The sequence below is a fragment of the Electrophorus electricus genome, chromosome 7 (assembly GCF_041902795.1).
Source record: "Electrophorus electricus isolate QZ-2024a chromosome 7, ASM4190279v1, whole genome shotgun sequence".
Classification (NCBI taxonomy): Eukaryota; Metazoa; Chordata; class Actinopteri; order Gymnotiformes; family Gymnotidae; genus Electrophorus; species Electrophorus electricus.
Genome location: NC_137503.1, coordinates 31,640,001 through 31,665,000, shown reverse-complemented (window position 1 = coordinate 31,665,000; position 25,000 = coordinate 31,640,001). Strand labels below are relative to the sequence as shown.

General features: G+C 45.8%; 1 protein-coding gene and 1 long non-coding RNA gene across 2 annotated transcripts in view; both read left to right on the top strand.

Moving 5' to 3' along the window:
* Positions 1 to 4,971, top strand: part of LOC145658746 (uncharacterized) — a 5,745-nt gene extending 774 nt beyond the window's left edge. The window contains exons 2-4 of the long non-coding RNA XR_014124580.1: positions 643 to 1,884; positions 2,060 to 2,142; positions 2,824 to 4,971. This is a non-coding gene — a long non-coding RNA (uncharacterized LOC145658746). The remainder of the gene's footprint in view (positions 1 to 642; positions 1,885 to 2,059; positions 2,143 to 2,823) is intronic.
* A 12,107-nt stretch (positions 4,972 to 17,078) lies between these two features.
* dab1a (DAB adaptor protein 1a) overlaps positions 17,079 to 25,000 on the top strand; it is a 241,903-nt gene continuing 233,981 nt past the window's right edge. The window contains exon 1 of the mRNA XM_081717693.1: positions 17,079 to 17,411. The gene's annotated coding sequence lies outside the window, so the exon portion shown is untranslated. The remainder of the gene's footprint in view (positions 17,412 to 25,000) is intronic.

Genomic DNA, 25,000 nt, shown 5'->3' with positions numbered 1-25,000 from the left:
TCTTTAAAGCCTATGACCCTGATAAAGCTGTTTTTTGTGCTGGAGAAACCATCAGGCATTATTGAGACCCATTAAGTTCAAGTCCTCATTTGTTTAAGGCACATTAAACCAGTGGGAAGGGAACGTCCTTGGCAGAAGAGTGATGAAGATGATGATGATTCCAGTGTATCTTCCTCTTTTCAAGGATTTTGGAACCATTGTTCACTGAATGACATGTTTGGTTCTCCTTGTTCACAAGCAGTCATCAAGATGAACTGAAAGAATGTTTTAACAGAATTATCTTAATAATGGTAATTAATAATAATAATAATAATAATAATAAGGATGACATAAGATTACAGGGCAAAATTAATGATACATATCTAAGGATAAAAAAAGAAATAAATAAAGGACAACAAAGCAAACTGAATATTTATAAAATATAAATATTTATAAGTTTAAATAATAATGCAGTCAAAAAGTCATTAGATTAAGAAAAAAAAAGCCTATAATTAAAGATGTTCCAGATTGGGCATGTTAAGCATGACCAGGGAGAACCAGTCTGAAGGTCCAGGGAGAACCAGGTCTTGGGTCTGTTTTTATATTTATCTTATTTTATTTTAATTTTTGTTCCATTTATATAGCGCTTTTCTTGTACCCAAGGTCGCTTCACAGGAGCGGGAAAAAAATCAAGGAAAGTAGAGAAGTGTTGCATGAAGAGGCAAGTCTTTAACTGAGATGTGAAAGCTGTAACAGAACCACGGTCCTGGCGAGACCGGCGGAGATCGTCCCACAGTTGTGGTGCCGCAGAACTGAGTTCCCGTCGCCCGTAGCGGATAGTCTGGTGTGAGGTACAGTGAGGAGATTACTGCCAGAAGATCTAAGAGCATGAGGGTGCTGATGAAGATTAAGGAACTCGGAAACGGAAGGAGGAGCGAGACGGTGCCGAGCTTTGGAACTGCGTTAAACCGGCAGATGGTATGGGGGAAGTAGTTCCCCAGTTTAGGAACTCCAGTAAGGAAAGGCTGAGGAGTCCAGTGCGGTGGGAGCGGAGGCAGACGGCGGCGTCCAAGGCTGCCGTGGGAGAAAAAGGGGAATTTTGAATTCCAGTGAATTCCAGCCAGTGAAGCTGTTACGCGATGCCCTGAGCTTTGGCAGCACTGATGTGCCAACAAGCTTGGACAGGACAATGTCTCTTGGCTGCAAAGGTTGGACTGTGTTGCAGCCGGATTTGAATGGATATGGATGTGGATGTGGTTGAGAAGACAGGGATGCATTAGTAGAGCTCCTGGGTTTTCTGCCTCTGACGAGGGTTACGCGGAGCATATGAAGCCGTCAGCCGTCTGAAGGACGCCACTCTTCATGCTGCAATCGCATCTGGGGCACTAGGACGTGGTTTTTGGGGGCGAACGTTTGATATATATTTCATCAGGATCACACAGGGCATGTGTCACGTTTGACCGAAATGCATGTGCCTTCTGGTCGGCTGATGGGCGGCTGTCCTGGGGAGTAGATCCACAAAACAAATAATCCCACGGATGGGTGAAAGCTATTGAAACATGCCTTGGCGAACTCCGCTGAGCTGAAACGGTTTTGTTTGGTGGGATGCCGTCAGGATAAGTGCTCTCTGCCAATGTTTCCAGCGAGCTCACTGCTGGGTAACGTTGCAGCACGTGAGCCCCCCCCACGTGACCAGACCTGCACGAGCACTGCTCTGCGTGGCGGAAAGGTTAAACCCCATGTGATAGGAGACCTGCGTCTCCTCTCCACGCTGTTGCCCCTTACTTGTTGTGGTAATTAACAGGGCGGTGCCCTCGTTAGGACCCTAACGAGGAAAAGGTCGGGACACTGGGAAGACGGGCGGAATGGTGCCGACATCCCCATGGAGCGACAATAAAGGAGAAGGTGTTGTTGACCTGCATGACTTTACATTCAAATAGCTGAAGAGTTTATGTTTTGTCCGGCCTGAAAATCGGGCATGTCAGACTGAGTCATTGATTCAGTAATAATCCAGCATTTGTTTATAGAGCTAGAGGCGTCCTTTGATCATGTGTTTCCCTTGTGTATCATGTGAGCACAGTAACCCAAACTCCTGGAGGACACCTATCCTAATAACTAGAAAACAGTATTTTGTCGTCCACAGGGACTCTCAGTCGTCTCAAGGTCAGTGACAGTATGTGTTAGCACATCTCTGATAACCAAATTCTACTAGAGTATAAACTCATTCTTTCTCTCACTACTCTCTCACTACCTGTCAGTTACAAACACAATGTAAGACGGTCCTGCCAACAACAGCATAGATGGAAGATCCTGTAATTACGTGTCATGTGCCTCTGTTATTTGAGTGCTACACTGTCATTACTGAAACACCAAACAACAATAAAGCCTGAGTTTCCTATTCAGAACAGACACATGGAGACCAGTGTATACGCCCAGGGCCAGCAGACATATTTAATGGGGGCTCGAGTAGGCGCTCATTAAGATTATGTTTTTGGACCCGTAGCTTCCCAGACGTGAGGTTTGGCCTAGCTAAGACAATGCAAACCTAGCACGGCAGCTACGGATCTGAACTAGGTCATAGATCAGAGGGTTAAACCAAGCAAATTTTTCTTAAATGAAACTTATTATAGTGATGCATAATTAATGAAACCCCCCCCCCCCCCCCCAAATATTCTTACATTGTTTTATGATCACATTGGTTTACTTAGTTAATAAGTGCTTAGGCATTAAACATTTATGACTGGTCAAAAACGCTAGTAAAAGAGTATTTATTTAAAAGCTACAATAGTGACAGTTCATTACTTTAGTCAGTACTTAAGTATTAATTAAGGTTCTGCCCTGCAGGACGCGAGTGGCAACAGGGTTTCTAAAGGTCTCAAGACAACAGGACAAGGTCTCGGACATCTATACACACGTTAACAAGGAGTGTAACGAGGAACATGCGGAGCAAGGAAGGAGGCTTATGAAGGAGGCATAACGACATGTAAAGGACAGGGGAGCGCAACAGAAGCACGTGGCGACAAAACGGAACAAAGAACAAACAAACGCCACGTGAAAAGTCCATCACGTGGCCGGAATAAAATGAGCAGAAACAAATTCACACAGACACCACGAGAATTTGATCCTTTTCTCTTACGCTCTGTCGGTACAATACAAATACACACTCTCAAAGCCCTCGTTAAGAGTGTAACCTTTTAGAATTAAGAGTAACTGGGAAAGTTTTGGTCTTAAGTAACTTCTCATAGCAAGGCAGCAGCAGGGCATTGGCTCTGGTAGCTCAGCGGTTAAGGTGCTTGACTTGTAATCGGAAGGTTGCTGGTTCACCACTGCTGAGTTGCCACTGTTGGGCCCCTGAGCAAGACCCTTAATCCTCAATTACTCAAGTTGTACGCAGTCATAATTGTAAGTCGCTTTGGATAAAAGCGTCAGCGAAATGCAGTAAATGTATGTCTGTTGAGAGTCACAGAGACTACACATGCATAGTTCCATGTTTAAATGATCTTCTTACGCTCGGCTTGTACCGTTAAACAGGCAGTAAAAATGCACTGCATATTACTGACGCAAAACATTTAAAACCTACAGACAAAAATTGCAAGAGTGGAATGATCACATATCACATTCTTAGGATTTTTTAAAACAGCTTTCCACCTCTCTGTGAGACAGATGCGGCTCTTTTGTTTGAGTAAACTGCTGAGCTGAGGTCAGTACTAGCACTGTCCATCTGCTTTGTGTAATTAGTCTGCTGTTATAATACCTGTCTGGAACCATTCAGTCGCGCAATTAGAACAGTGAGCTAAGACCACAGGGTGTCTCAAAGGATAAAGTTTGGGCACAACGCAAATTGGGCCTCAGTGATGCCAAAACAATAATGGCTGTCCCTTGACCTGTGCATGATCAGAACTCCGCACCCCAGCCTGTGCTCTGCGAGACCTGTCTAACTTGTAAATGCTGTTTGATGAAAAAAGTTTGTCTTTTACTAATCTTCATTTAAATGTTTTAGATTTTTTCCCCCCTAAAATTGGATAGGGAGTACTAAAGCAACCATATTAATTAAAATGTAAATTATTTTGAAAAAGCATCACCCTCTGTTTATTTTGGGATATACTCTCTCAAAGTATCTATCTATCTATCTATCTATCTATCTATCTATCTATCTATCTATCTATCTATCTATCTATCTATCTCTCTCTCTCTCTCTCTCTCTCTCTCTCTCTCTCTCTCTCTCTCTCTCTATCTATCTATCTATCTATCTATTTTTGCCTCCCACCCTTACATTTCAAACACGAGAGCGTACGCATGCCAACCCACTGGCTGCAATTGTGGACATCTGAAGGGTGGCAGGTTCAGAGGTTTTGTTTTTATGGCTAAGAGCTTTTATCCTGGAATGCGTTTGTCCTACTGTGGCCTTCAGTGCATGCAGTGAGCAGAGAGCATTGTGAAACCATATTAACACTGCATTTGTGCACATTTACACTTACACACACACACAAGCGCACATATGCACATCGCTCTTCTGGCAAACAGAGCGACCCATTGAACAAACACCAAATAGCTACCTTGTTGTCTCTATTGATCACAGTAGTATTAGCTCAGGCTAATTCCCTTCTGAAAGGGTAATATTGTTCTACACACAAAAAGAGGTGTGTGTGTGTGTTTGCTTATTGAGAGAAGTCTTTTTCTGGTCGCACTGGCCTTCTTCTCTCTAACAGGAGGATTGACCATTAACATGGCAACATGATACCATGGTTACCATGTGGTCAGTTAAACCTGAGAAAAACCCTTAATTTTAAATTGTTTAGATTGAACTTTGCTTTGGTTGCCTTTGTACTAGCATTACATTGATTTTCAAATACTTATTTTTCAAATGATAATAGGAATGGTATCACAAATAAATGAATTGTCACTGAATATTCTTACTATCGTCACTATCACGGAGTTTTCTGTCACGAATGGACACCCCCCTGTCGTCCCTGTTTCCCTGTTTTCCTTTGGTTCCTGGTTGTTCCGTTCCATGGTTTCGTTTTCTCCGAGTCTCGTTTGCTTTCCCACACCTGTCCCTCGTTTCTGGTCGTGTTAAGTTCAGGTATTTAAACCCTGTCTTGAAATCTGTGTGTTTGCTGTTCATTGCGTGTGAATGAACGGATGTGAGTTTTGTGCTCGTAGCCTTCGTGGTTCTCCTAGTCCCGAGTTTCCTGGCCTCTGTCTTAGCCTGCTCCCACTGTTTGCCTTCATGTGTTTTGCTTGCTCTCCGTGTTAGTAATATGACCCTGGACTACTACATAGACTCTGACGTTCCTTCAGTCATGTTTATTATGCTCCTAGTACTGTCGGTGCCATCGCTTTCCCGTTTACTTCGGTCGTGTGTTATTTTACCCCCAGTGTTCCCCCTTTCCCTCTGTTTATTTTGCCCTTCGTGTTCGGATTTCCCTCGTTTAACAAGCCGCCTCCTGCATTTGGGTCCTGCTGGAGTCATTACATTTCCACACTGCCGAGGAACTGTAGACACATTTCCCAGGATTTGTTCTGCTGTCCGTGGTCCTGAAATTTTTTTAAACTCCTGCTTAAATATTGCTTCAATGCTGCCATGAATAAGGAATGGTACCAAAACATCCTCCAAGAGCAACTTCTCCCAAAGATCCAGGAGCAATGTGGTGGTCAACAATGCGGCGTCATGTCACAAGGTAAAAGTGATAACCAAGTGGCTTGGTGAACAAGACATTGAAATTTTGGGTCCATAGCCAAGAAATTCCCCAAATCTCAATGCCATTGAGAACCTGTGGTCAGTCCTCAAAAAGAGGGCGGACAAACAAACACACAGAAACTGTGATCAACTCCAAGCACTGATCAGGCAAAAATGAATTGCTATCAGTCAAGATTTTGCCCAGAAGCTGATATCCAGCATGCCAAGGTGAACTGCAGAAGTCTTAAAAAGAAGGGTCAAGACTGTGCATATTAAGTCTTTGCTTAAACTGGATGTATTTGTCAATAAACAGTTTTAAAAATGTATAAATGTTTATAATTGTACTTCACTGTGCAATATAAACATCTGACAAAAAAAAAACAAAACAAAACTGAGGCAGTAAACTGTTAAAAAAACAATTTGTCAGTCTCAACTTTTGGCCACAACTGTACACACTCTTTTAAAATGACTAAATCTCTTTCCCTCTCTTTCTCTCTTTAAAATGATTAAATCTCTCACCCACTAGACATCTACCTCTGAGAGGCTTGTCTCCATTCAGCCGCTCTCGGGCAATTACAAACCGTCTTTGTAATTTTGTCTTGTGGTTAATGTGGCTTGTGAGTGGCGCTGCACAGGTCGATCTTTTGCGCAGGACTTTCCTCCACGCAAGAAGGCTGACCCGACCTCCTGGCAGACCTGGGCCAGGAGACCGCTGTCTGTGTGAACACTCACGACGAGAGGCTGATAACGGGAAGTGCGTTCCACGTTCCGGCAGCCGAAAGCCGCTGGACCGGTCTGCTGTTCCCTACCGCGCTTTCATAACGTATCTCCCTACAACAGGACACCAGGGGGCCATTTAATGTAGCTTCGAAAAGAAACATTTCGTAATGAAATGATAACGTTAATCAGCCGCATGTCTTGAGAAACACTGAAGAGAGCCTTAAAAGAGGAAGATCTGCTGTGCGCTAGAAAAGTCCCTGCTAACCATGCACAAATTCTAATCAGCTCTTAGATGTGACGCCTGGGGGCTTTTCCTCACGGTAAGCACGCTAGAAAATCGACTTATCGTATCTTTTTAAGCTCATATATAAAAAAACCCCCACCAGCGCTAGATATTAATATGGCTATACTGTAAAATGTTCTCGGCTGTCAGACTTAGCAGAGACTGGTCTTAGGTACCCAGGGTGGGAATTGACTTTGTGTCGGTGACACACACAGCTTGCAACTGCTGACAGCAGCCTAACTGTAGATTATAAACCTTCAGCACACTATTCACCGCCTACACACCTTGATATGTTTGCTCATGTGTCAAATGCTGCTTGTATGTCTCTCTCTCTCTCTCTCTCTCTCTCTCTCTCTCTCTCTCTCTCTCTCTCTCTCTCTCTCTCTCTCTGGCATGTGGCTTTATGAGTAGGTTCTATTCTCAGCAGTCTTTTTCTTTCCTCACAGAATAATGGTTATTGTTTTCTCTACTATAGAGTGAATTTAGTCATCCGTCATCTGGGCTGATTAGATGAACATGTCCTGTTGCATCTTTCATTGCCTTTTGTTAACACTTCCTTTATATCCACATTTGAAACCGATCTCTCTCTCTCTCTCTCTCTCACACTCACACACAGTGGCATTCTCTCTGCTTTAACACAATCACCCCTAGTGCAGGCGCACACAGACGAAACACACCTCCTGTCTGTTCGTCTGTCCCCTGGCACCTGTTCCTTCCATCTCTGGCGATGTCCAGCCACGTAAACGGTCCGACTAATGGCCTAACAGTGCCCGAGCGAGACCGAGGCGCCGTCCGGCTACGGCGTTAAGGTCCTTTCAGAGAGAAATAAAGCAGACAATGGCAGCGCTGGCCTACAGTTATCCAGCTCCACCGAGGCCGGCTGAAGAGAAACCTGCCAGGATTGATCTGGGAGTAGAACTCTGCTCCCCCTGTACGCATCAAAGGCTATTATTGGCTTATCGAACAAAAGCAGAAACTTGGAGGGAAAAAAAGAATTGAGGAACACAGAAGACTAAGCATGTACAAATAACGCAGGGTGACGCAACGTTTCTTTTGCCACAGTGCCTCTCCTGCTACCCCTGACTCTAATTTGGTGCTGAAGCAAATTGTGCCTGTGAGGCTACTATGGAAACTACTATGATTGACATGCTGGACTACCAAATCAGCAACGGCTGCAGTGCAGGTTTAACTCTGACTGGATCTCATTCTGCCTGAATTCTGCCATGGTGTCCCCTCCTGTCAAACACGGCTAGTGCAGAATTACATGCAGACTTGGTAATGGAAACAGCATTCCTGGGATGTGTAAGCTTGTAGGAATCACTAGGCTGTGTCCTAAATCAGAACCCTCTGTTACTCCAGAGGAATCACCAGGCTGTGTCCTAAATCAGCCCCAGATACTCCAAGGGAAAGTTACTTTTGAGGCTCCAGAACAACTTTCAAGGACGCTAGGTGTTTTTTTATGGATTCTCTTGCTGTCTCCTGATGGGTGTAGCAGGTTGGCATTGGAACACAGAACATGAAGCTGAGCGCAAACCACACGTGCACTCCGCCTCATAGAGCTGGCAGGTGCCCGAGCCCGGGAGAGCCACACAGCTCCGCGCTCATTTTTCAACGTCACATTTTCCAACGCGCGCGCACACACACACTTTCTCCTGATAATGAACTGCAAAGCCTTGAGCAGTGGTGATGGCATGCAAACTGAAGTGTGTGCACACACAGGCATAGCGTTTGCATCCTGAGCATGCAGTCACGTGAAGCATGCAGTCACGTGACCATCTTGTACCTGTCACGGAGATAAACACAAGCTACGAGGTGCATGTGCACATGCAGTGTCGCATGGAGTGCTACACCGTGGAGTGCTACGCCGTGTGCATTATACATGTGCTCAGCTACCCGTGCACTTTGTACACACAGACATTTGGAAGGATGCATACGTGCACACGCAATCACGCTGACATGTAGATATTTTGTTAGCTAAGGGCAACTGTTTGTAGTTCAATTCCATCATGTTTCTTTAACTCTTTCCATAGATATTCTGTTTCTGTTTCTCATCAGACTTTGAGCAGCAATCCAGCACTAATGCTACTGCACAATCAATCCAGTGCCAGTGTAACACAGGAAGATAGCTATCCCTGTGTGTAACTCAGGATACAGCTATCCCTGTGCTTTAGAATCAGCACAAGTGTAAACAAAACAAACCAAAGAAGTTAACCCTTCTGTTCTAAAGTCTCAGGAATATTATGAAAGCTGTCTTGCAGTGTGAAATCACATCCAGACCTCTGAATCAGGTCTTGAATGTAGTGTAGCAGCCTTTGGTGTTGCTCTCGGTGCGATACTGAGCCTGTTTGGGCTCTTGGACAGGTCCCCAGTGGAACGGAAGGCGTGGCTGTCTGTCTGATGGCTGTCTGATGGCTTTCTCCCTGAGTCTTTCCTGAGCTCCACGCTGGTGGAGCCAGACCCCCCTCCACCCACAAATCCCACTCGAAATCCCGTACACGTTCACATGCACCCAGTGTGCATGGGCTTGGTGCAGGAAAGCCCTGATTTGGCTTGGTTTGCATGCCGGATGCACACACGTTGGCCTGGATGGTGGTTGGGCTCACCACAGCTGCTGAATGGGTTTCTTGATCTGGAGTGAGGCACTCTGTTCTAAGTCACATTGCCTTTTTAATATCTCAAAAGGAGTTTCAAAGGATCAATTCATTTCTTTATAACTACAGGGCAGGTTTTTAATGAAAGAGATGCATTCATTGGACTCTTTTAAAAATCTTAGATATGCGTGCTGTTTATGCTGTGGGTCTCCGGCATTCATTATCCTTATACACTGCTTTTTGGACAGCAACCTCATCGGAGTTCATTATAATCCATAGACAGATGCTCTTAGAATAGTGGAGGCTTACACTGGGGACAGAATTGTTTGCCAAATGCCAATAGACCTTCCTGTCCTAATGGTAAATAGCACAGAGTTTACAGGGTATTGCAGTTTGTTGACAACAACAGAAAAAACCCACTCCAACAGTAATTTCATCAATCCTGACTGCAGATAACAGACTACAAGCACACACACAGTTTTTGCTCATAACCATTAAAGCCATTAAAGATACTGATTGATGTTTGTGTTAATATTTTTGGTGGCAACGATTAACTTCCTCAGACCCCTGCAGTGTCCAGTCATGTTCAACCAAACAACAGACACAAAGCTCACTAATTGATCAGTGATCACCAATTAAGTGAGCGTGAACTCATCTAGTCACTCTGTGTTCTGCTCAAATGCCTTGCACTGTCATCTGAAGCAATAATCTCAATTAGCACATGATTGGGATTGGGAATGATCCCATTTAGCATTTGCAAATATTATCAAAGAGTGGCATGAGTGATTTATACTTGGGAGGATCCATTCTCCAAACATTGTCTCTACAACCCCCCCCCCTCCCCACACACTCACACGCGCACACACACACGCGCACTCACACGCGCACACACACACGCGCACACACACACGCACAAGCAACTTTCATCTTCATCATCCACCCTGTAAAACTGCAAACAGACAGTAGGTTGAAACAAGTCATTGGAGCCTGATGTTTCGTTTACAAAAGCACGCTGGATGGCTTGACACAGAGATAGCGCGTCCTACAGTGTTAGTGGGATCACATCCTCATTATTCCGATGGAAAGATCACAGCCATCCCTTCCTTATTAATACTCCAACCTGTGGGATGCCCAGAGGAAGAGGAATGTTCACTCGGCACCCCACACCCGCTGAAGAGATCAATAACTGAACAGAGAGGCGTAGAAAGAAAGAAAGGGAAAAGAGAGAGAGAGAGAGAGAGAGAGAGAGAGAGAGAGAGAGAGAGAGAGAAATAAGTTGACCATTTTCAGTAACTAAGCTTCATTCCTTAGACCATGTAGTTAAGTCTTGGGGTAAAGCGGCTCATAAATATTCATGTGATCTGTGACAATTAACTGCTCCTCTTCAGATAAATATGCAGATGAGGAGGTGTACCCCCATGGAAAAAGAAAAGTGCATGAAGCATTAAGGTACTTCAAGCAGAGTGTTTTGCCTGGTCCCTGATACTATATCTCCAAGTGCAATATTACCATTGCCATTCCACACCATAGAGCCTGTTTACATAAATGAATATTGTGTACAAAGGCTGCAGAGAGATGCACCTTACACACACACACACTCACACACACCCCTCCCGTCACCTATCTGTAATGGACACCACACCTTCACCAATCAGTGTAATAGGATACCCCTGAACCCCAGTCCTTTGATGTGTGCAGCAGGAAAAGGAAGCTGAGCCTAACTCCGGGCTTTCTCTCGGATAGATAGCCCTCCGTCATCGGATTCGGTGTGCTCACACGCTTTAACTCTGTCTCCTGTCAGACAGTAGCGGCCCCCTGTTCACGGCTGCCTGTGCTGTTAGGGCCCTTCTCTCTATAAATGTATTGAAATTGAGTTCATGCCACTTCTGGACCCTTCGCACCCCTGCTTGTCTGATGGCTGTGTTGTATGATTTATGTGTTTCCCACATTCCCGTGACATTTTACCTCCTACTCGAGCAAGCGGAGTGCGTGTGCATGTGCGTGCGCATGTGTGTGTGTGTGTGTGTGTGTGTGTGTGTGTGTGTGTATGTATGCACCCTCACACCTGCACACACACGCACTCTCGCTATGCTACAATCAATGGTGCTTTTTGTCTTCTTACCTGTAAACCTGAGCCCAGTCTGTGGGCTGTAATTGGGCCCAGCAGGCTGTGGGATGTGTGGCTCTGGTCCCTCCCCTGCGGCGGGGCCACGGAACAGACGCGGAGGCTCCGACGTCCAGGCTTGTCCCTGTCGTCCAGGCTCGTCTCTTTTTCTGATCACAAGCTCCATCTCTCTGCCTGCCCGCTCCATGGCTTAGTGCCTGATTTATGAGTGCACGCTGTCTGCCAGCACTGGACAGGGAGTGCTTTCGGGAGGAGCACTGTTTCTATTGATTTGGTCTTCTGGATGGAGGGATGGAGGGGGAGGAGGAGAGGAAAGAGAGGAAGAGAGGAATGAGATATAGCTCGGCTCACGGGAGAGGGGCTCATCCATCTTTGTTGGATGCGACGCGACGGTCCCTTCACCTCGAGAGACGAGGGTGTGCAAAGATGTGTGAAGTTTGTGTGTGTGTGTGTGTGTGTGTGTGTGTGTGTGTGTGTGTGTGTGATGTACATCTTAAAATTAAGATGAATAACAAATGAGTTTGTCTATTTGCAATGCATCACAAACCAAAACTGATACCGGTGTCTACTACAGTCACACATGCTTATATATAGTGATGGAATGGTGTGGTATGTCCTACAATCCTCTGGGCCTCCCGTTGCTTCTCAGTAGCTGAGCGCTGATCAGAGACACGGGACACGGGCTCACACGGGCCGGGCTCGCATGGGCCGGGCTCACACGGGCTGCCTTACACTCTGTTTATAGGACAGAGTTTATCACAGTTCTTACTCGAGATTTTGAGATCATACAACAACATGTACCAAAGAACATGTTGCCTAAAGCTTCTCTCTCTCTTCACCTTTCTTCCTCCCTCTCTCACTCTGTCTCTTTACCTCTTTTTCTCCCTCTCCCTCTCTCTCCCTCTCTCTGCACACATGCATGCCTTTAAACCACACTGCAGACATTCAATTTGGCCTCATCGTCAGAAACGGCTAACACAGTTTAACCTTTAAAACCCTTGGCCACTTTTCTATGACAGACTCATCCCTAAAAATGCTGCTGTGAGCTCTCACTCTTCTCTCTCTCTCACACACACACACACACACACACACACACACACACACACACACACACACACTCACACACACACACACTCACACACACACACTCACACACACACTCACACACACACACACACACACACACACACTCACACACACACACACACACACACACACACACACACACACACTCACACACACACACACACACACTCACACACACACACACACACACACACACACACACACACACTCACACACACACACACACACTCACACACACACACACACACACACACACACACACACTCACACACACACTCACACACACACACACACACACACACACACACACTCACACACACACACACACACACACACACACACACACTCACACACACACACACTCACACACACACACACACACTCACACACACACACACTCACACACACACTCACACACACACTCACACACACACACACACACACACACACACTCACACACACACACACACACACACACACACACACACACACACACACACACACACACACACACAAACTGCCTATCACTTCCCACAGCACAATCACATATCCATGTTATAAACACCACAATACCTGAAATATATGCCCTCATAAACAACCCTTATAAAACACAAGGACAAACAAACATTGAAGAGCCAAAGCCAAAGAAAATTCATTGCGTTCACCCCTTTAAACCCCCCCCCCACCCCACCCCACCCCCACCCCACACACACACGCAAAGCAGGAAGTCTTTTCAATTACCCCTGCATTCTCCTGCTGCCCAGCTCTGGTTAACCTGCAGGAATTAATGAGCCACAATCTGATCTCAGATCTGCATTGGACACGTTTGATAAGCAGAATTAAATCTGTGAATGCTCATTCCAAGTGGAAATGTAATTACCTTTGAGTGTGGGCACACGCAAGCAGTCAGGCTGCGTTAACCCAAGCACAAACCTGTTCATCCTCGCGCGGAAAATAACGCCGGCTGACGTACGCCCGCCAGGACGGGTTGTTGGGTTTAGGGTCCACCTGCAATGTGCCTCCTTTATTTGGCTTTGGTTAAGAGTTGGTTACGTGTAATCATTTAGTTTAATGTTCCAGCCCAGTGGGTCTAATGAATTTCAGCATGTTGATTCAAAATCCTCCACTCAGTTTAGAGCTGGTCCTTCATTCACAGATCCACTCAGGAATAATTGGGTGTTGGGGATCATGGAAGAGTCTATTAGCCGTTCCACTTTCTGCAAGGTAGTGGCGTTAAGGGCATCTGTAGGACAGCTTGCAGGACAGCTTGCAGAACACTGATGCAGGAGGAGACATTGCCATAGATTCAGTAAACGTACACTGCAGTAGCAAAATGCAGACTCGTGCTTTTGAAGTGCTTCCACATTATTTAAGAGTCCCTGCAGTGTGGCTGGATTTTAATAGCACGTAAGTACATTTACTTACTAAAGGCACAGTTGCTCTTCAGTTTCAGTCAGCCTATTACTAAATCTTTAATCTTAAGTCATAATATTCAGTAAGTAGATAAAATAAATGTGATTACTGTAATTTATTCAGTAAATACACCGAAACTAATATGAAAGATATGTAGTTTCTTCCAGGAGTGGGGAATGAGAGTCTATACCCAAAGGCAGATTAATATGTGAAAGATTTGATGGATTCACATCTGTGTGTAATATATTTTGGGGTGTCTGTATAGTGGTGTGAACGTTGACACCTCTCACAGTGGTTGTGTTATGGAGGGGTTAGAAGGTTAGTTTACTGTGTGGTAATGACATTAGCAATCAATGCTAACAGCCAATATGTAGGCTAACTTATTTACCTCTGTATACAAGCACATAATTGCATTAAACTTCATTAGACATTAAACATTTCTGTACAAGTAATATGGATATGATGGATGTAATATAGGTGATGTACTGTTTTATATAAGTTGTGCAGATTTGCAAAGAAACTCCAAAGTTTCTTATTTTACTCACCAAATCATTTTCTCTGTTCCTCCTGTTAACAGATCAATAGATTCCATTTTTATTTCGGTTCTGCTCTTCTGAAGCAGAACTCCAAGGCTAACAATGACTACAGCCGAGGAGCAAGAAAAAGGCACTCGAAAGACTGGAGTCACATTCTGATCCACAGGGCCCCCTAGGCAGTGTCCTGGTATTCCCTACACACTAATCACGGAACGCCCTACAACATCACCGTGTGGAGAACATTACGCATGTCACTTTTTTTTCTCACTTTCTCCTGACAGCTGCGCCATTTGGCAGTTCCTTTGTTTGCTAATGTGGCTGGCGAACTACTGAAGTGTAGCCGTGCAAGGCTGACCCTGTGTTTCACGCATTAAATGAATATGGTTGCTGTAGCCAGTATTTACATCTACTAACGTTGGCTAAGTAGACAAAAGATCTCATCCCAACCCATCCCCTCTCAGAGAAGCTCTGTTGTGTTTGTCCTTCAGCTCCTCAAAGGGGATCCCCTGACCTTCCCAGGCCAGCTGGGACACATTGTCCGTCCCTGTGGCGGGGGTTCCTCGGAGGCGCTCGGGGCCGTCCTCGTGAGATGCCCGACCCACTTCAGATGAGTCCTCTGCACACGGAGGAGCCACGACTCTTCCCTGAGCTCCTCTTCCACATCATTGATTTGTTTTCGGCAAAAGTGTGTGAAATATTAATCGTGCTCACACACATAAGTGAACTCTGACACGCTTCTGTTTATTTGCTGCTCTCGGATAACCAACCCGACAGCAGGCTCATCAGGAGACTGATGGGTAAACTTGCGTATCAACTCCCTGTCTAGTAATAAATCAATACACGATACTTCCTGCATAGTTTGAAGTTCCTTCAATCGGAATGTTTTCACTCTCTATGGTTTGGAATCTCCCTTCAAATGCCATAATTCCTTGTGAAGGTCTAATTTGTTTAGGTTTGGTTAAACAATAGGCTAAGATTTAAACATAATTAGTCATTTTAAAGTCACACAGTTGATATGTACCAGGAAACCCAGTGCTGAATTTACCGTCTCCTGTGTATGTATGTCCAGTCTACACAAATGGACATTACAAAGGTTCATTTGCTACCAGTGTTAATTAATTCAACCCCAGCAGTTTTTTCTTATATAATATCTTCTATAATGGTTATTTGCTGCAATTAATACTTAATCATAATATATCATTTACATCTTGATAATTTGTGACTTGATTGTAATTCACCGAACCACATATGTGTACTTGGGATATATGTATAACCCTGAAAATATAAATTAATGAATTTCATATTACATGTTGATTTACATGTTGATGCGGTTGATTGAGTTTTGGTCAACAAATAGCAAGAGAATGCTTTATGAAGCTTGTAAATACTATGATTTTCAGTTGTTGTAAACCAACTTAGCACTCACGACTTTCTCTGTTCTGGATGCAAGTACGGCGTGACTGTAACTGTTGCAGGCAGGTGTGTCAGAGAGTCAACAGGAAGGATGCCACACCCCCGCCATCCCAAAAGCGCTTCTCAGTGATCGCGGACGACCTTGGGGATGTGACATGCTCAAATGGCATGAGATCAGTCAGGAAGAGGACACTCTGGCTCACTGATTCTCACTACTCCAACTTAAAGAATCCCTAAAAAGAATATCTGAGAAAATGATGGAGGACAAAAAGCAGCGTGAGGGATAGAGGCATGTGTGAAAGAGAGAGAGAGAGAGCAAGACAGAGAGAGAGAAGAAAGAGGGAGTGAGGGAGAGAGAGAGAGAGAGAAGAGAGAGAGAGAGAGGGAGAGAGAGAGAGAGAGCAAGACAGAGAGAGAGAAGAAAGAGGGAGTGAGGGAGGGAGAGAGAGAGAGAGAAGAGAGAGAGAGAGCAAGACAGACAGAGAGAAGAAAGAGGGAGTGAGAGGGAGAGAGAGAGAGAAGAGAGAGAGAACAAGACAGAGAGAGAGAAGAAAGGGAGTGAGAGGGAGAGAGAGAGAGAAGAGAGAGCAAGACAGAGAGAGAAGAAAGGGAGTGAGAGGGAGAGAGAGAGAGAGAAGAGAGAGAGCAAGACAGAGAGAGAGAAGAAAGAGGGAGAGAGAGAGAGAAGAGAGGGAGAGAAGAGAGAGAGAGAGCAAGACAGAGAGAGAGAAGAAAGAGGGAGTGAGAGGGAGAGAGAGAGAGAGAAGAGAGAGAGAGAGCAAGACAGAGAGAGAGAAGAAAGGGAGAGAGAGAGAGAGAGAGAGAAGAGAGTGGGAGAGAGAGAGAGAGAGACAGACAGAGAGAAGAAAGAGGGAGTGAGAGGGAGAGAGAGAGAGAGAGAGAGAGAGAGAAAGAAGAGAGAAGAGAGAGGGAGAGAGAAGAGAGAGAGAAGAGAGTGGGAGAGAGAGAGAGAGTGAGGGAGAGATAGAAGAGAGAGAGAGAGTGAGGGAGAGATAGAAGAGAGAGAGGGAGAGAGAAGAGAGAGAAGAGAGAGGGAGAGAGAGAGAGAGAGAGAGAGAGAGAAGAGAGAGAGAGAAGAGAGAGAGAAGAGAGAGAGAAGAGAGTGGGAGAGGGAGAGAGAGAAAGAGAGAGAGAGAGAGAGGCGCGGCTATTCTGGGCAATAAGGTAGCACTGAGAACAGAGAGTAGCAACACGGCCTGCCGCGTGTGTGTGGAGCAGTGTGTGTCTGTACAGGGAACTGTGTGTGTGTGTGTGTGTGTGTGTATCTGATCCTCACTCTGCTGTAAGCTGGGTAGTCCTGTAGTCCACCCTCACCGAGCTGTTGAGTCAGCCACACCTCCACTGCCACTCCTGGGGAAAGGATTGCTACCAGCTGCTGGGATACCCGCACCCACGGAGCCACGGAGACAGGTTGGAGGAGGGGGTCCCTCCTGAATCACAGACCACTTCATTTTCCAAGAGGACGACAGGGAAAAGAGGCCAGGTCAGGCACTTCAGGTGCACACGGAGGAAGAAGACCCCCGAGGGAGGGTGTGTGTTTGCCCGTGATTTCATAGGAGAAGAGGTAGGGTCTTTTTTTGGTACCTTGCAGAGATGTAAATTGGTCTATTATAATACATGGCATGAGGGTCCAGTACGTATGCATGAAAGAGATTGGCTGGGTTTGAGAATTCAGTGGTTGTTTGACTCCACGTGAGTGAACCAGTGGGAGTGGATGCTGAGATTTGTCCTGCCGAGGAGATATTATTTGTCCTGCTGGGAGACCACATTTAATAATTGTTTGAAATGTGGTAAGTAACCTTTTGAATTTTAACCCATTGTTTTAGCATTAATGGGAATGCACCTGCATTAATGCACCTGCATTAATAATAATAAGACATTGTATTTATACAGTACTTATCAAGGACCCAAAGATGCTTTTTAGTCAGTAAAACGGCATTGAGAGACATAAAAGACAACATCTCCGGTATACATAGCGTTTACACACTGGTTCCCCAGACCTGTGGGGCTCAGAGGGTCGGCTGTGCTGAGGCTGGTGTTTAAAGGGTGAGAACCGACAGAGACCAAGGTCCAGGAGTAGCTCCAGGAATGTGTGTCTGCGGCAGCTGGAGTGAGACTCACTAAGCTTGTTAGTGAATTGTGAAATAGCTGGAGAATGGTCTGCTTTTGATTTTAAGGCCGGTTCTGATGAATAGGCATATATCTGTGTGTGTGTGTGTGTGTGTGTGTGTGTGTGTGTGTGTGTGTGTGTGTGTGTGTGTGTGTGTGTTACTGGAAGCTATAGCCTGTGTGTGTGTGAGGGAGAAAAATACACATTGATTTGACATTGGACATCAATCACATCTATAGCAGTTCTGTCGTTTGATGCTGAAGGATAACATCTTTTACTTTTAGACATGTATGTGTGTATGCATGTATGCAGGTGTGTGTGTGTGTATACAAATGTGCGTTTGCTTTATTTCTGTTTAATGGATGTAGTAGTCATGCTTTTGTACAGAAGAGACAGGCTATATATTGAACCATTTAGAAGTTATTTAGCTGAGCCCTCTTAGCCTTCTTCCCCTGGTGTGTAAAGGTCTGGCTTTGTCTGTCTGTCTCTGTCTTTGAGCACTTAATCACAGATAGGCAGGGTGGACACAACAGAGATGAGGCCCCTCAATCTGAAATGCAGAAAAGCAATTAAGGTTAGACAAGGAAAAAACAAGATTCAAATCTAGAAAGTAATTTGTGTGTGTGTGTGTGTGTGTGTGTGTGTGTGTGTGTGTGACACACGTGGCTACAACATTGCTAGCTATGGTACCTTCTGTGTAACTTGGTATTTAGATGCAACAACTAATTTCTGCCACCTCCAGCTATGCTGACTGCTGATGCAATGTTTAATGTTCTTGCAATGAATGATATGGCAGTGATCTCTCTCTCACACACACACACACACACACACACACACACACACACACATACACACACACACACACACACACACACACACACACACACACAAAGATTCAGATTGGGCTGCTTTTCTTCACACATATATTGTAAATGTGTATAAACAGGCATAAACATGCATAAATCAAAACAGGAGAGGAGATGAAATAAACCTGTTCTGAGATGCGTTGAGGTGCATGTTTTGTTTTTTAAGCCCTGTGCCCCTACTGATGCTTACCCGTTATGCTCTGAGTACTCTGTCCACCCACATTGTCAAGGTAACTGGATTTCACCATAGCAACTCGATGATTCAGCTTAAGTAGGGCTTGGAACCCAAACAACAAGGCTGTCAATCACATGCCTCCAACAGCAGAGCCCTTTACTAACTAAGGCCTTGTACGGCACACCACTTCACACGTGAAGGATAACTCTGCATTCAAGGGATGACATTTTCTGGTCAGAAACCAGCTCGGAATGCCTGCTCCAGGAACGGGCGTGTAGGCGTTCCACTGGCCGCCAAGGATCAGCGTCTGTAAGGGCCTTTGATGGAACTGCGGACACAGGGGTGGTGGCGGATCAGAAATTCCCTGCTGAAGCAGGCGGGAGACGCGTGTCTTTCCGCTTCTCTTTGGCGGACGGGCAGAGATTTTTCTTGCTCTGCACAAGACCTGCACCAACGATCCACGTGCAATATGTTTGAATTTACCCCCAGTGCAACGAGCACAAAGCACGGCGAATCAAACCAGCTGCTTCATGCCCCCGCGCCACAGCACAATCCAATCTTGATGTTTTAGCCCTTTACAAATGTCCTTCCATCATCAAAGGGCTACAGGACGCCCGTCTTCGTCCCGTTTTCCATCATCCGAGCCCTAAAACACGCGCGCTCTCGTGAGTGTGTTATCTCTTAGGTGTGTAAGAGCTCCCTCTTTGATTGCTTCTGTCTTGTGTTGTGTGGCTGGCCCCTGCTCTTCCTCCCGGAGGTTTTTAGAGGATAAATCGCCGGCCTGGCGTGACGGAAGCCACTGCGGCTCTCCCAGGGCGTGACGCTCGGCTCGTATGAAAGAAAGGTATGCAAAACAGGCTGTCAGTCTTCCCATATCTCCCCACACCCCCTCCCATCCCACCCGAAGGCCAGACTGTCACGCGCGCTGCAGGAGGATGGATTGCGTGTGAATGCATGTGCGAAAGCGACAGTGGACAGCCACATTTCTTCATCAGTGGTCTGCTCTGACAGTCTCTCAAGGCCAGTTCTAATGAAGTCACATTTATCTTTGGCAGGCCGAAATTCCATTAGCCTCTATCTAATTGTGTTAACTTCAGACATAGCCTTAAATGGAGTATGGTGGTGTGTGCGTGTGTGTGTGTGTGTGTGATGCATACAAGGGCATGGAATGATATGGGTTCGCTTACTCATATGTTTGCATGTTATACATTACTCATTGCTGACGACTGTGAGTTTCCTCCTGTTAAAGTCCCAGACAACACAGGTGTATCAGATTCCATGATTACTGACGCTGTGCTATATGCTGATTACCTTTCAACAGCTGCCTCACTCACCAAACGAGGCCTCTTGCTTTTCTCCACCAACAATATGCTTTGAACAGCCGATCCCTCACAAGAACTGATTTCAGTAAAGGAGAAATGCGACGGCTCCCGTGTGGAGAGTGCGACTTCATCTGGGCCGGTTGCTTGGCAGGGAAGACATGCTGGGAGGAGCTCTGTCCTGCCGTGAAAAAGACTGCTGTGTATCTGCTGTTCTCAACGTACAGGCGGGTCAGATCTCAGCACATAAACCCCCTCTCCGCCCGACAACATGTACGTGGGCTAGATAGTAGTCTCAGTTTGGGACTCTAAGCAGAGGGGACGGTGAGCAAGGAAGACAGAGACGAAGTGTTACCACAGCAGAAAGACGAGTGCACACCAAGAGATAACTGCTAAGTAATGACACCATTTCCTCCTGGACTGATTACAACAGCGTATTTGTGTGTGTGTGTGTGTGTGTTTGTTTGCATGTGTGGTGAATGTACAGTAAGCATCATATATATATATATATATATATATATATATATATGTATGTATGTATATGAATGTGTGTATGTGTGTGTGTGTGTGTGTGTGCGTGTGTGTGCGTGTGCTGGAGCTGAGCTAGCCCAAGGTCGTAGTGAGGTGTGCCCCTCTTACAGCAGAGTGATGCCAAAGTAGAATGTAGAAGAGGAAAGGTGATGTGTGTGTGTAGAGGACAAAGAGTGTGTGTAGAGGAGGAAACGTGACGTCTGGATATGTCGAGGAGGAGTGATGTCATCTGGGTGTGTGTTGAAGAGGAGTGACGCGTGTGTGTGTGTGTGTGTGTGTGTGTCGAGGAGGAGTGATGTCGTCTGGGTGTGTGTAGAGGAGGAGTGATGTTGTCTGGGTGTGTGTCGAGGAGGAGTGATGTCGTCTGGGTGTGTGTGTTGAAGAGGAGTGACGTGTGTGTGTGTGTGTGTGTGTGTGTGTGTGTTTGTGTGTAGAGGAGGAGTGATGTCATCTGGGTGTGTGTGTTCAGGAGGTAAGGTGATGTGTGTGTGTGTGTGTGAGTGTGTGTGTGTGTGTGTGTGTGTGTGGAGGAGGAGTGATGTCGTCTGGGTGTGTGTGTTGAGGAGGAGTGATGTGTGTGTGTGTGTATAGAGGAGGAGTGATGTCGTCTGGGTGTGTGTAGAGGAAAGGTTAACCACTTCAGATGCAGGGTCTATTTGTTCACATGGTTGTTGATGATTCAGGTGTCTGAATCAGTAGGACGTGCAGAAGTGTGAATCACTGGTTTCACTGCATGTTTCACTTTTGACATGATATGGACTAGTTTTGGAAGTGCTGCTTTTGGATGCTAGACGTCTCTTCCAAACTTCCAAAAGCGGAAGATGCTCGTTTTTTATGCAATGGTGTTTTATGGATAATTCATTATTGATTACTGGTAATTCAGCAGTAACTTCAGCTCCAGAGAGTCTGGAAAGAATGAAAACACAATGTAAAAGTTCACTAAGTAGAAGAAAAGGAAGCCAGCGCATTATTAATTACAGACACACAAACAGAACGGAACGAGCATAAAACCATAATAACCCCCAAGTGGGGTGGTGGGTGAGGCTCAGCACATACAACACCTGAGAGCGGGACTTTCACCCTCACGTGGGTAAAATACAGATTTTTGATGGAACATTTGGTTTGAGCATTTGTGTGGACATTTATATTGTTCGAGGATAATCTTCGATCAATAAGAAAAATGATGAAGAACACTACGTTTAAGGCTTTAATAGAGAAACAGATCAGAGGTGAGTTGTCAACCCAAAGTGTGTAATATAATTCCCTAGCTATCCAATACATGTGAGTCAGTGGTTGGTAAATGACAGGTGAATCCACCAATCCCACGCTCAGGGTTTCATAGATGTCCTCCTCCCTTGCTGTATGGATTCTGTTCCCCAGACACCGTAGCATGTCTGTAGATCACTATGAAGTGATAGTTTTCCAGCAGCGAGGACATTAGACTGTACATCAGCATCCAGAGCTGTATCTTTGGCCCTAGGGTGGACGTTACATTAGCATAAACCGCAGGTGTGCGGTGAGTTAGGGGGTCATACGAGCCATAGACAGTGTCATGGTCGTAGGCGCTGCAGGGTGGATGAGCGTGTAAGCTCGAATGTGAGTGTGTCGCGTGCAGATAGAGGGCAGGACTGCCAGGCTGCGTGAGGGAATGCTGTAGCCTGGCATGCGTGGCATGGTACCGAGGGGTGTTCCCCACACACACACACACACACACACACACACACACACACACACACACACACACACTCCTCGTTTGGATCAAAGGTGAGTTTTCTCTCTTTCTCTTTCTCTCTCTGTTGGTGTTTTTCTGGGTCCACATTTTGGATCGTGCTTCATGCCGGGTCTCAGATCCAACATGGATCCGACACGGGACACGGAGACGGCTAGCTCTCCTCCTCCCCAGGCTCTGGAGAAGGAACCGGAGGCTCTGTCTGTCTGCAGGCATGCGTGCTACAGTCCAGCGCTTGGCTCTGATATTAGAGTGCACCACAGCACCAGGTGTCTTCTCACCAATGTAGATTTTCACCGTGCATTATCCGGGAATACTGGTGAATTTGTCTCGGTGGGAAAATTGTGCTTGTCTGGAGAAATAGCCACCGAAGGCATGCAATTTACCCGACTCACAGCATGGCAAGATCAGTGGGGTTAGTTGGAAACTGTAGGCAAAACCGGGGGAAAATAAGGGCTTCTTTGAAAGCTGTTCCAATGGAGATTGCTCCGTGCGTGTGTGCGTGTGTGTGTGTGTGTGTGTGTGCGTGTGTGTGTGTATGTGTGCGTGTGTGTGTGTGTGCAGGTTGGCAAGCAGTGATGAGGGCCGAAATAGCTTGAGATGGGTGTGTGGGGTCTGTGAAATTGGAAATGGCTGGCTGGCGCTGTCAGTCGCTGTGTGTCCCATCACTCTGGCTAATTTTCTTTTGTTCGCGTCATTTCCGCACGCTCAGTCATCGAAATTTCAATGAGGAAGAAAAGCCTCCCTGTCGAGGCCGTGTGCCATTACCGTCACTGCTAGCGACACAAGGTGAGAGTGAGACGCAGAGAAATACAAAAGAACCGTGGCTCCCACCCAGGCATATGGGGCTGGATCCAGTGGACTGGCTCTGTTTAAGGTGACATGCGTGTTTCTGCACACATCTGATGAGCGTCTGAGTGAGTACAGTCTACAGTGTCAGCTAACTGGATAAGGGAACCCTGGCGCTCACGCTTGCGCATACACGCACAGATATAACGTATCTGGGAACTGCAGAATACAGTTTTGGGAATATTGGAATCCATTGAGTAAGCAAACAACCGCTGATGGCCACATTCTGCTGTGTGTAAATAACACTTCCTTGATTATACTGCCAGAAAGACAGATTTCCCCCTGCTAACTTCATGCCTCTTCTCAAAGGCAAACCCCCAGAGGGCAACTTCACTCACAGTTCAAGTCAGAGGGGCTTGGTGCTGTTTGGGCTCTGGGCGTCGCCATTCCAGGATTCCCCGCTGTTCCTCTGGCCCCGCCCCTGGCCCCGCCCACCTGCTGCTCCTCAGAATGTCTTTACTACCTACACATAGTTAGCTTGTGTAAGCTTGGTCATGTTTGGTGGCTTTCTGAGGCCTCCTTCGTAACCCTGCTGTTTTTCGAGTGCTGTGTTCCTTCCAGTATTGCGTGTTGTGTCGTGCGTGGATGATGTGTGAGACTCCCCCGTCTGCTGGCTGGTGCTTGCTGTATCCACTGTGTCCATGCCCCTAGCCCACCCATTCAACTCTCTTCCACTTCTATAATGTAACTTGTGTACAATTTTACACGTGTCATAACTTTTGTTTAACATTAACATTTTCAGTTCCTTGAAAAATTACAGCCAACTAGCATTCCAACTGATGACTTGTTTTCTACTTTCAAACACTTTTATTCTGACACTACCTGGTTTTATTACAATGGCTACATCCCATCTATTACCAACATGACTAACTATAGAGCACCATTGAGCAAGGAAACAGAGCAGTAAGAAATATTGAGTCGGATTCCCCACCGAAAAGCCTAAAAAGCCTGCTGACACAAGGCTGCGTCATGTGCGTGTATGGGAGTGACATGGTAAGAGTGCATGAATGTGCACATGCGTCATTCCGCACATGCACAAGAAGCCTGCCGGTGTGGGCCACTGCACCAATTATGCAATTATCTAAGCGTGCTCCGTTAAGACCCATTACGTGCTTAACGGAGTCAAAGTGGTGGACTGGTGGTCTTCTCTCTTCACCTGTCTGCAGGATCAGAGCCATGCGGTTTGAGCGTCTTCATCCCTGTCTCGCCGATTCTTCACTCCAGATGTTTGTGCCTGGTGTGGCTGGTTAATCAGACCTTGTCAGGTTTTTGCCTCATCTTGAAGACCACAGCAGTGACATGACCACCGACAGACCGCCTTTATACTCCTCTCACATAGATGGGCACTTGAGGCAATGACTATTGGTACAGTAAAATGTGTTAACATAGAAAAAAAATAAGTTACTGACATTTTATTTTAAGAGACATGATCTTCAGAAATGGAAGCGAACACACGCAGTCAAAACTTAAAATTATGATATGATATTGATTGCAGATGCACAGGCTGTGTGTGTGTTGCACGTGTTTTCTTTATGGTCCCCAGATTAAATTAAACAAGATTAAGGATGAGATTT